The sequence below is a fragment of the Urocitellus parryii genome, unplaced genomic scaffold (assembly GCF_045843805.1).
Source record: "Urocitellus parryii isolate mUroPar1 unplaced genomic scaffold, mUroPar1.hap1 Scaffold_71, whole genome shotgun sequence".
NCBI classification, from domain to species: Eukaryota; Metazoa; Chordata; class Mammalia; order Rodentia; family Sciuridae; genus Urocitellus; species Urocitellus parryii.
In genome coordinates this window covers 1,551,843-1,564,595 of record NW_027554142.1, presented here as the reverse complement: position 1 = coordinate 1,564,595, position 12,753 = coordinate 1,551,843, and the positions used below count along the sequence as shown (strand labels likewise).

The following is a 12,753-nucleotide window of genomic DNA, read 5'->3' as shown; positions in this document are numbered from 1 at the left end:
GCGGCCAAGGCCCTGCCTCCCGCGGCCTCAGCCCGGCCTCCCGCCACCTCTGCTGCCGCTGCCATCTCCGCCCCTCCACCTGCTGCCTGAGCCGCTTCTTAGGAGCTGTAAGGAGCCTTGCACATGCCCGGAATCGCCTGACTCGTGGCAGTGGGGCTGGGATGAGTATTCGTGAGGAGTGCGGCCCTGCCTTGATTTTTTCAGAGCTTGGTCCCTCTGCCCTTGGCCAGGCCCTTGACCACACGCACCATGGTCCTGCCCTGTAGCGCAAGGCTCCTCACAGTGTCTCTACACTCTTCCGAGCTCTTGAGAGCACCCCACAACGGGAGATGCTTTCTGGGATTTTGGGGAAGAACTGATTGTTCTGCTTCTCTAATTATACTCGTGGAACCAATAATTACTGATGCCTTGATACTGAGTATCCAACAAAGGGCTTGAAACTGGAACTGATTTGGACCCTACCTGCCCTCAAAACTGCTTTAAGATTAAGAGATGTCGGACCTCTGAGAAAATTGCCTCCACAGATTAAAAAAGAACAAAAATAATTAGAAAGCAAAAATTCCAGAAACTTTCCTCAAAATCAAAATTCTAGAAACTCTCCAAAAGCAAAACTTGAAATGACTACATCCTACATAACACCCTAAATGCACACAAGTGAAGTATTGTGTAGGCACTCTATTGGATGTTTTATAAGTGGTCTGGAGATGATTTAAATTATATGGGAGGTTGTAGGTAAGTCTTATGTAAAGTCTATCCCATTTTATGTGAGTGTTGAGCTTCCACAGATTTTGGTATTTGGTTAGGTGGGTCATGGAACCAAACCTACACAGATACTGAGAGACAACTTATGTTGGTTCAAAGAAAATCTGATATTTCAGAAATGCAGAAAGTCAAAAGCAGAAGCCCTACTTCATTTTTGGGACCTGTGAAGTACATCTTTTCCTAACTTTTCGTCTAAGTATTGAAATATGTATGCGTACATGTGTTGGCTTTTCTACAAATATATTTATCATTTCTATCTCATCCTTCCATTTGGGTCTTCCATTATCATGACAGTGACTGTGTGTGAATGTGTATGTGAAATGAGTCTCATTTCTTTCTTTCTGTTTTTGGTACTGGGGATTGAACTCCAGGGTGCTTAACCACTGAGCCACATCCCCAGCCTGTTTAAATATATTATTTAGAGACAGGGTCTCACTGAGTTGCTTAGGGTCTCTCTTAAGATTCTGAGGCTGGCTTTGAACTCTTTTTACTCCTGCCTCCACCTCCTGAGTGGCTGGGATTACAAGTGGGTGCGTTTTTAATGGTAACATAGAATTTCCACATATGCATGTGCCATAATTTTGTGATCGATATCCTATAGGAGAATATTTGGGTTATTTCCCAAATTTACTATTACATATAACAGTGCACACTATTTGATGAGATACCATGTGGTTTCATTGGGTCAAATGGTGGTTGCATTCCAAGCTTTCTGAGGAATCTCCATACTGCTTTCCAGAGTGGCTGTACCCATCCAAATTGATTTATTCTAAGCAAGTGTCTACCCATGTCCTTTAAGTTTAGAGGCATGGGGTTCTGTTTCCAAGGATGTCATGCCATTGTTTAAAATTATTGTTGAAACTCCAAATATGTGTAGCTTTTCATCCACCCTTCCCACACACAAGTAAATAACTATCACAGTATCTCACTGGATCTCCAGTGCCCATGCCCATATGTGTTTGCAGCTGATGGCAGGGTTGAAGTTTTGTGGCAGAGATCAGACAGCACAGGCTCAGAATATTTCTCTCTTACTCATTTCCGATCCTTTTATCATTGGAGATGGAGCCCAGCAGCCTGCTTGAATCCTTAGGTAGTGTGAGCCTAGAATATCGGTGGCATTATTTCTCCTCTCCATTAGGCACCAATAGTGAAAAAGCAAATTGGGAGCACACTTATAGCATCTGCAGTAAGTCTGAAGTTTGTGTGCATCTGTTGGGCTGCAGTGATGAGATGAATCCTCTTTGCTAATATATGACTTGCAGCTTGAAGCCTCCCCAGTCTCTGGATTATAAAGCAGGTTGCTCTGTGGGCAGCCTTTCAGCCAGAGAACACGTGGAACAGAGCAAGGGCGAATCCTGGGAATGCAATGAGCACACTGGAATTTTTTTCCTTTCCCTTTTGGTGGTGACTTTAGCTAACAGCTGCGTCAAAACCTGGCTGATTCCATAAAGCCTTGCAAGCAAGGGCTGCTAGAAATGAGAGCACACTGAAGTATGTCAGCAAAAGAAGAACAAGGGGCTGCTCTTGTAACATGCACTCTAGTACCTTGACCCCTCTCCTAAAAAATATAGTTCTCAGTCAGGCGTGGTTGTGCATACCTGTAATCCTAGCGGCTCTAAAGGCTGAGGCAGGAGGATTGCAAGTTCAAAGCCAGCCTCAGTAAAAGCAAGTCCCTAAGCAACTCAGTGAGGAGACCCTGTTTCTAAATAAAATATGAAAAAGGGCTGGGGATGTGGATTAGTGGTTAAGTGTCCCTGGATTCAATCCCCTGTAAAGGGGGGATTTTTTGTATATGCTAATTATATAGAATAGTGGGTTTTGTTGTGGTATATTTGAAAATGTATATACCATAACTGTAGCATAGACAAAGGGGTCAGAGGGAGAGACGAAGGGGTGCAAGGGGAGGGTACCCTGAATGAAATATATCAGTCAGACTATCATGAATCCTATAAAGAAAGAAACTTTCAAGCCTGCCACTGAACTAAGACTCTGTCTACCACCAACAGATGGAGCTTATGTCATGTCCCTTTGGCTTGGAAACAAATATTTCTTAATACCTTTTCAGAACCTAACACATAAATTGAGACTGAAATAGAAGACAGGAACTTATTATACTTGATCATGACCTGTTGGCATATCACTTAAGATCTATTGATTCCCTTCTTCTATAATTCCATAGTCATAAAGAAAATTGGAATCATTTTGTTAAAAGCTAGAATGCTAGGTAGTGCTTGCCCTGGAGAAAATGTACCAGAAGTTTGTGCCTCAAAGGAGTGGAGTGGAGTTACAGCTACAAACCTGTTTTCTCTGATATCCATTTCTAGTAAATTGTTTTCACACTATCTGAGCAACTCTTAATTAATTGGTAAAATGAATTTCTGAGCAGAATTTTACTGTGGTCTGATAAGCCAAAAAATCCCCTCTATTCACCCCTCACAAACACTGTTTAGCATTTTGACAAGGATTCTCCCCTCTTCAAAGTTGAAGAATGATTGTTGTTTTTATTTTATCAATCCACATATTTTAAACAAGTTTTTTTTTCCTGATTTGTTTTATACCTGAAATTGAACCCAAGGGAACTTAACCACTGAGATATATCCCCAACCCTTTTTCTATTTTATTTAGAGACAGGGTCTCACTAAGTTGCTGAGGCTGGCTTTTAACTTGCAATCCACTTACCTCAGCCTTCACAGCTGCCGGGATTACAGGTGTGCACCACTGCACCCAGCTAAACATAACTTTTTAATTCCACTTCTACACATGGGTGTATAAAGTCTATGTGACCTCAACTGATGTAACCTGCAGATTAGCCATGGAATGCTAAAAACAAACATGATTGTTGTCTATTTAAGCAAATGTTTAGATGGGTTATCACTTTTCACAGTTTGTCCTTGATTAGCATATACAGTTTCAGCAAGAATCTTGAAGTTTCTGATGTAAGTTCTTGCCATGAATTTTTATTGGTGGGGGCAGGGATAAGAGCTGGGATTTTAACACTAAAGCCTGCTGTCTGTTGTGTGGATAATCCCCATTTTTTTTTTTCTTTTGCATTTGACTGTGCAGATGACATAAAACATTTTGTGAATTGGAAAGTATGATCATATCCCCCTCAGGTTTCATTGAGGCACAGATTCCTAGTGAATCTAGTTTGTGCCTGCACTTTTTGGGGGAGGTGAAGTATTTTTGCTCTGAAGGATGCTGCAGCCACTTTTCAAGTGAGAAAAAAGTCATCTCTAATACATGTGAAATTTTTCATTACCTAAGAGGAAGGGAGTTGGAAGACAGCCTTTTCTTTTTCTTTCTTTTTTTTTTTTGTTTTTCTTTGGTTTTTTTTTTTTTTTTTTTTTTTTTGTACCTAGGATTGAACTCAGTGGCACTCAACTACTGAGCCACATCCCAGCCCTGTCCCTTTGTATTTTATTTAGAGACAGGATTTCCCTGACTTGCTAAGGCCCTTGCTAAGTTGTTGAGGCTGGCTTTGAACTTGCTGACTTCCTGCCTCAGCCTCCTGGGCTGCTGGGATTACAGGCATGCCCAGCTAGGGAGCAGTTTTAAGTCACAGAGACATTTGATCTGCATATTTGTGTGAGTTAGTGTCTTACTAGAGACATTTTTACAAATAGTTTTTAAGTTGTAGATGAACTCAATATCATTATCTGGTTTATGTATTTTTATGTGGTGCTGAGGATTGAACCCCAGTGCCTCACTTGTGCTAGGCAAGCACTCTACCACTGAGCCACAACTCCAGCCCACAAATTAATTTATTAAAGCTCAGCTTTTCCTCCTGTCAAGTGGAGTATTACCAATATACTTCACAGGGTTGCAAAAAGGAGTTAGAAAAAGTGCTTAGAAGAATATATTCTCTATAATCCTTAGATGTTGTGATTAATGTATCATGCACAATTTCAAGTAGCTTACATCATAAGACACAGCTAAAAATGGTGAAATGAATATCTCCTAGTGGTAGAAAGTGGTAGAAAAAGCACTTTGACACATTCTGGAGTCCTGATACATTCTTACTCTCGAGTCCTGATACATTCTTACTCAGATCGTGAATGGGGTTCTGTGTGCCCCTCCTATGGTCCATGATGGTTTTGCTAGGTTTGTATCTGGTAGGAGTACAGGTAGAGCAGTAGATGACACAGCCTCAGGGCCAGGCTGTATTTATCCACATTATCTGGGAAAAAAAACCCTGAGGTTCCTGGGGGAGGAAACAAACACTAGCTCATAAAGTTTGGTGGTACTAAGCATGATTCCAGACAAAGAAATTCTCCCCAGCTAGCTGGTGACAGATTCCTGCTTGCTCTTCCTTTAAGTTAAGAGATGAGCAGAGGTTGATGGGCAGGGAGTGGGGGTGAGTTTGATTCTTCCTCATGGCTTTATCTTTGTGAAATAGGTTAGGGAGATTGTTATTTGGACCTTCATGATATTTCTGTACCCTATAATGAGCGATTCTGTGCTATACAGATTGATAGCACTCCATAAATAGAGATGGCCCCCACCTTACAATGGGTTGACTTAAAATATTTCAACTTTACAGTGATGTGAGAGCAGATCTTGGCAACCACTCTATATTTTTTTTTAACTTTGAGTTCAATATTCAGTGAATTCCATGAGGTTTACCACACTGTGTTATAAATTGAGCTCTATGCTGGGCACAGGGGTGCACGCCTGCACCTGTAATCCCAGCAGCTTGGGAGGCTGAAGCAGGAAGATCACAAGTTTGAGTCCAGATTTACCAACTTGGCGAGGCCCTAAGCAACTCAGTGCAACTCTGTCTCTAAATAAAATACAAAATAGGGATGAGATGTGGCTCAGTGATTGAGCACCCCTGAGTTCAATCCCCAGTACCCCCTCACGACAAAAAGAGGTATGGTGTCAGTGATTCTGCTCTGCAGTAGACTCACACCACTGGACTTTGTTTAAGGCAAGCCAGGCTGAGATTTGATATTTGGTGGGTTAAGTGTATTGAATGCATTTTGAATACAATGTTTTTAACCTCCTGTGGGCATCCTTTTATTGTAGGTTGAAGAGCACGAGAGTATTGGTTGGTGGGCTGAGGATTGGGGGGCAACCTCTAAATGTTTATGTCATCTATAGAAAAGCAAAGAATTGAAATAAACCAGTCTGTGCTTTAGTTATATATTAAAAATTCTTGATGTGCCTTATGCTGGTAAACATATAACAAATTATTGCTGTAATGACTGATAACACTCAGTTTGGAATTGGGGAGACATGTTAGCATATGACTCTTTGGAGCCAGTACAAGCTTATAAACTCACACAACTAATTAATACCACTTGTGTGCTGGGGTACTGTGCTAAGTGGTTTAGGTATATTTGTTCATTTAAACATCACTGTAACTTGTTTTTTTGGTACCAGGGATTGAACCCTGGGGAACTTAACTATAGAGCCACATCCCAAGCTCTTTTGTTATAACCACAGAGCCACATCCTCAGCTCTTTTTATATTTTATTTAACGACATGGTATTGCTAAGTAAGTTGCTTAGGGCCTTGCTAAGTTGCTGAGCTTGTTTTAACTTGCAGTCTTCCTGCCTAAGCTTCCAGAGCTTCTGGGATTACTGGTGTGTCACCATGCCTGGCATAGAACCTGTTTTGAAAGGAGAAAACTGAAGTTCATAGAGTTCAAGAAGCTAGCCCAAGGTTACATGGGTTGTAAGTGACAGAATTTCCATGGGCACCCACACAGCCTGGTTTCAGGGTTCATGCTGTGGACTCAAAACTATACTGTCACCTCTCAGCAAAATTTCAACATTGCTAATTTGAAGTTTCCTTAAGTTAGAAAAAGTCACACAAGAGCACAGTCTAAATCAGAGCTAAACTTGACTAAATCCTTTGCTCTGTCCCATTTGCAAGCAGGTGCAGCTGTAGGTGGGGGAAATAGGTTCCTTCCTCCCTTTGAGAGTCCAGAATTACCCCTTAAAAGCCACACACTCCTCCTGGCTGTGTTTCCTCTCCCACAGGCATCCCTCTTTCCCGAGACTGTGCCAAGCATACATCACTCTCTTCACACAGGAGTCTCCAAGGGCCTCCAAAAGCATAATTAAGTTTTACCTATGGCTGATTTTCTCCCTGGAATCAGCCACTGTGGAATTCTGAGGAACCAAACACTTGTCTTTATCACATTGTTTACTCTATATAAGCCATTTTTTTATTCTTATAACAGGGATTGAACCCCATGGTGTTTAACCACTGAGCCACATACCCAGCCCTTTTCTTGTATTTTATTTTGAGATAGGGACTCACTGAGTTGCCTAAAGCCTCACTAAATTGCTGAGACTAGCCTCAAAGTTGCCATCCTCCTTCTTCAGCTCCCTGAGCTGCTGGAATTACAGGTATGCACCACCCCCCTAGCACATCCCCAGCCCCCTCCATCACTCAGACACTCATACTCCACCCCAACTGTACACTTTTGAGTTATTTCTCAAGCTACCCCCTAGGGCCCTCTTCTTCATAGGAGTGCTCCTTTTGTCACCAAATAATGTAGATCAGTGCCTTGAAAATGAAAATGTCTTAATTTGAAGATTATTTTTCCTTTCATCATTCTAGGCAAAGAAATGGCATTTCTTCTTACTGTGAGCCATCAGGATGCTGCAATGTAGGAAACATTCTTTGTTGATATTTTGTTCTCTCAGTGGGATCATTGTAGATATTTCTGCCACATCGATCTGGGTTGTGTTATCCATCTGGGATACACTATGTAGGATGGACATGTTCAGGAAGAAAAGGGCAGTGGTGTCTAGGGCTTATCTCTACCTAATGGTGGACCGTAATAGTGGCCTGAAGCAAAGTGTAGAGCTATTGCGCTTCTGAAGGGTGCATAGCTGCCTATGGATTCACCTGTGACAGTTTCTTACCCTGCAGTGTACAGGGTAGACCAGGCACACTGGTGCATGCCTGTCATCCCAGCATCTCAGGAGGCTGAAGCAGGAGGATCACAAGCTCAAAGCCAACTTCAGAAACTTAGTTAGGTGCCAAGCATCCCAGTGAGACCCTGTCTCTAAACAAAATACAAAATAGTGCTGAGGATGTGACTCAGTGGTCAAGGGCCCCTGAGTTCAATCCTGGGTTACCCCGTCCCTCCAAAAAAAAAAATGAAAAAAAGAGCTGCTGGAAAGGGTTTGACATCTTTCTCACTCTGGGTAACGTGACTGTCGTGTCAATATTTTAGCCTCACATCAGTGATGCCCAGGCAGCTTTATCTATTGATGGTCATCTTGCATGCCCCCAATTGTAGCATGTCTTCTGTCTTTTGCATAGCTCAGTCCTGCACCATCAATGCTACTTGATGTTGATAGTGACCATGAAATAATAAGAAGGTCAGACGTGATCTAGGTGGGTACATGCACACTTGGTGGCTAAAAGTTTTCATGGCTCTGTGTGTATTCATAAAGCACTATGAAGGTGTCAAGAGCATTGATTTTGAGGTTACAAATTAAATCTGGTGAGTAGGAAAATTTGCACACATAGAAACTATTAATAATGAGGATTAAATGTCTCTCTCCCTGTGTGTGCAGCTGGAAAGAGGAACCACTTTTGTGATGCAGTGAAAAATCCCTCACCTACCAATTTATAACACTTTAGCTTTGGCTAAATCTCCAATTTTTCTTATCCTTCTTTAAAAAGGAATGATACCATACGGATTTATGAGCATTAAAAAATTTGATGACCTTAGCACAGTAGGTACTTGATACATATGTGTGTCCCCTGCATAGATAGTATTATTTTGGTGGATGTGGGTGGTGGTGATGGTGACATGAGCCTTGGAGACATTGAGCATCAACCTCAGCATCCTAATATTGAAACGAATAATGTTTCTGGGTATTCTGGTTTATTTTCCACTCAGTACATACTATAATAACTATTTGGAAGACTATTGTGAGCATTCAATAAAATATCCTGCTGGATAGATTTTGGTCATCTTTGAATCCCAATACAATTGGGAGCTGTTTCACAGTCATGGAACAGTATAGATGTTGCTTATCATTTTCCTTCTCATTTTAAGTATCATCTAGGATATGTAATTTTTTTTCAGTATTTAGGTGGAACCCAGGGCCTTGCATGTGCTAGGCAAGTGCTCTACCACTGAGATGCATCCCCAGCCTATTCTGATTCTCCTTCCTCTTATTATTATTATTTTGAGACAGAGTCTTCCCAAGTTGCTGAGGCTGGCCTGAAATGTGTCATCCTATTGCCTCAGATGCTAAGATTATAGGTATGTGCCACTGTGACCAGCAAGAAACACAAGTTATTTTTTTGTACCAGGAAATGAACCTAGGGGGCATTTTATCCACTGATCCACATCTCCAGTCCATTTATATATTTTATTTAGAGACAGGGAATTGCTAAATTGCTTAGGGTCTCACTAAGTTGATGAGGCTGGCTTCAAACTTTCAATCCTCCTTCCTCACACTCCCAAACTGCTGGGAATACAGGTGTAAACCACTGTGCCTGTCAGGATATAGAAATTTCCATGGATGTTATCTTTCCATGAGAATTTTAAAGTTTATCATTACTTGGCATATTATAGTTCTTGTTAATAGTGATTATCAATATTTTGTCTTATGCCAGTCATTCATGATAGAGTTGATTTGTCTGTGGAGAGACATATGGCAATGTTTTGCTTGTCATAATTATGCAGAGGTGCTACTATCATCAAGTGAGTAGATGACAGGGACACTTCTAAACCTCCTGCAATGCACACGCCATGCCTCAGAATGTGAATAGTGCCAGGGCTGAAGCACTCTGCACTAACTGCAAGCTCCTTGGAAGCAGCACTGTGTCCTACTCCCTGTCCTGAGCCCTGGCATGGATCCCTATCAGATCTACCTTGGGTCCTCAGATACCTCCTGAGTTACATAGTCTACAAATACACTTAGCCCCTGGGTTTAGCATTTCTGCAGATTAGCTTTGTGACTTCTAGATTTTAGGATTCATCCACAGCCATTTTTAATATTTTATTCAGGACAGGGTCTCACTGAAGTGGTTAGGGCCTCACTAAGTTGCTGAGGCTGGCCTTGAACTCATGATCCTCCTGCCTCAGCCTCTTAGATGCTGGTATGACAGGTATGTGCCACCATGCCCATCTCTCTTCTGTTTTTATTTTACATTTTTGATGACAGAGATTTAACACTGGGCCTTGGACATACACATATAGCATACACTATAAATATAATTTTATCCTCTTAAAATATTAATCTCATAATATCACAGACATTAGGAAAAAAACAGTATAAACACAGCTCAAAGCACTGTCCATGGACTGCCCTCACTCTCAAAACTGTTGGTTCCCAGGCAAGCAAGTACAGAAATTGAGAGAGTTCAGAAAATTGGGAAGCCATGGGCCAGTGCTTGGTGGTTTCTGTTCTCAGTAGGTATCTGTCTTCACCATATTCAAGAATATGAATTTCTTTTACAATGTATGACCTTTTAGTATTTAAACTTTGAATAATAGTTAAAATTGTTGGATAATTTAAAGACATATTTTTCCAACTTTTATCATGTAAATGTTAAAATGCACAGAGAAGCTGAGGGAGTTGTATAGTGAACAATTATAGAACTACTAAAAATGTGGATTGGGTTGCCATGCTGCTGCTTGCAGGTCCAGCCAGTGTGGAAATGAAGCCTCCGTTTGAAAATGAACTTCTTCTGGAACAAGCCCTGCCCCTTATTTCATGTATTGTTTCTCCCTGCTGTCGTACCACTCAATCAGGACTGAGTAGTTTCTACAGAGAACTTTAGGTACTGCTCCTCCACCGAGTAGCAATACATGGTTGTTTCAGAAGCACAGAGAGCCCACATTTGGATCCCCAGTTTTAGTAGGTATTGACATTTAGGTGTCTTAAGTGCACATTTATGTCTCTTTCCCAATCTTACCCTGTCATGTCCTACCCCCAGTCTTCTGCTTATTTTATGGTTTTCTCCTTTCATTCACCTTTTGGTTTACTCTGATCCAACTTCTTTCCTAAATTTATTAGAATTTTTGGTAATTTTTTTTTGTCTTTGTGTGTGTATGTGGGAGTGTATTATGGGTTTTTGTTTTTATTTATTTGTTTTATTTTGGTGGCAATAAAAAAGATATTCAGAGACAACTACAATAATAGTAAAACAGGAACACTTACAAGTGCCAGATGCAAGGCATAGTGAAGTATGCCTTAAATCAGAGTGAATCTGTCACCCACTATTTTTTTGTTTATACACTTTAGTGAAGGAAATAGAGATATGTTTGATGTCTTCGATTACATTTTTACCTTCCAGAAAGTAAGTTTATTATGATATTAAAAGAATTTCTTATAAAATCCAGGACACAAAAACACAAGATTTCTCCTATTCATATTTAAAGCTTGAAAAATATTAAGTGTGCTGTATAGCAGAAAGAAAGTTTCAACAGGGTGTCTTTAACCATTTATTTTTTTTTCTTTTTATAATGTATAATGTGTGAAGGGACACTTCAACAATTTCTTTCTGGTCACACATAAAACAATTCTACCTGTCTTCTATGAGGGGAACTATGTTGTATCAAAGGATTTCTTGCAACATTTATAAGGACCTTTCTTTCCCGAAGAATTTCTGCCAAGTATTTCCTGTGGGACAATAAAAATAGTTATCTCTTGTTAGGTTTATTTGTTAAAAAGCTAATTATGATGAAATGATAAAGATAGTTGTGTCTTAAGTGTAGTTTTACATTGATTTTTTTTATTTTTTGTAACAGGCATTGAACCCAGGGGCACTTAGGCACTGAACCACATATTCAGCCCATTTTTTACTTTTTATTTGGACACATGGTCTTTCTAAGTTGCTCAGAGCCTCAATAGGTTGCTGAACATGGCTTTGAACTTGCAATAGTCCTGCCTCACCCCAGAGTTATTGCAATTGCAGACATGAACCATTGTGGCTGACTGAAATTAATTTTGATAAATCCTGGGGTCTTTTGGAGATCAGAAAGCTAATATATCTTGTCTAGTAAGTCTCTCCATGAACCCTGAGAAAATTCTCATACTTCTATAAGCACAATACTCTTTGTTTTAAGAAAGCTTTAGAAAATGGAACATCAATGTTTATTCTTAAATTGCAGTTTTCACAAATATACTGGGTGAAACAACACAAGTAAAATATCTAATAATTTTCATAAAAATCCTGAGTTATATTAAAATGCTATATCCAGATTCTCAATAATTAAAACAATGGAGTAAGATGGAATATGTTGGTTTTGTATTTTTTTAGAGAGAGGGTCTCACTGGGTTTCTTAGCACCTCGCTTTTGCTGAGGCTGGCTTTGAATTTGCGATCCTCCTGTCTCAGCCTCCCAAGCTGTTGGGATTACAGGTATGCACCACCATGCCCAGACAGAATATACTGTTTTAAATGAGTTTAAAACTTCATTTTTTCTTGTTAGTGTAAGCATGTGAATCAAAGAGAACACTAGCGTCATGGGAATAACAAGTATGTAGTTGCATTAAACAAATTTTACATTTTAGCAAATTTTTCACTGTAGGCAAATTTCTTTAACAATTCCAAAAATGTTAGACTACAATGAATTTTGCTGATAGGTGATGAGCCTCCAATTCCTTTCTGGAAAACATCTGATAAGAATTAACTTTTAACAAAATAGAAGTACCTATACAAATGGCTCATTTATTTTTCTTGGTCCTATCCATTTCCTTTTGAGGAATTTTAAAATTTTGAATATAAATGTTTATCTTGACTATTTTAATTAATGTTCTAACATTTGATATGTTTTTCTCCTCACTTTTCTAATTTATCAGAAATTGTTTTGTACTGCTTATGGCTATTTTCTGCAGCTTGGTAAAATTTTATATATTTGTGGAGCATATTCATCACAGTGTAGTAAGTGGAATAACTTGATATTTTCATTTCTTTCAAGAATGTATTCTCACCAAACCCTAGAATATTCAGTGGAGCAGGGAATAAGTTATTTATCATTACCCAATAAAAAGGGAAGGTATAAAAA

General features: G+C 39.8%; 1 pseudogene; it reads right to left on the bottom strand.

The window, feature by feature from the left end:
• Nucleotides 1-200: 200 nt before the first annotated feature.
• LOC144252959 (dual specificity protein phosphatase CDC14B pseudogene) overlaps nt 201-12,753 on the bottom strand; it is a 32,422-nt pseudogene continuing 19,869 nt past the window's right edge.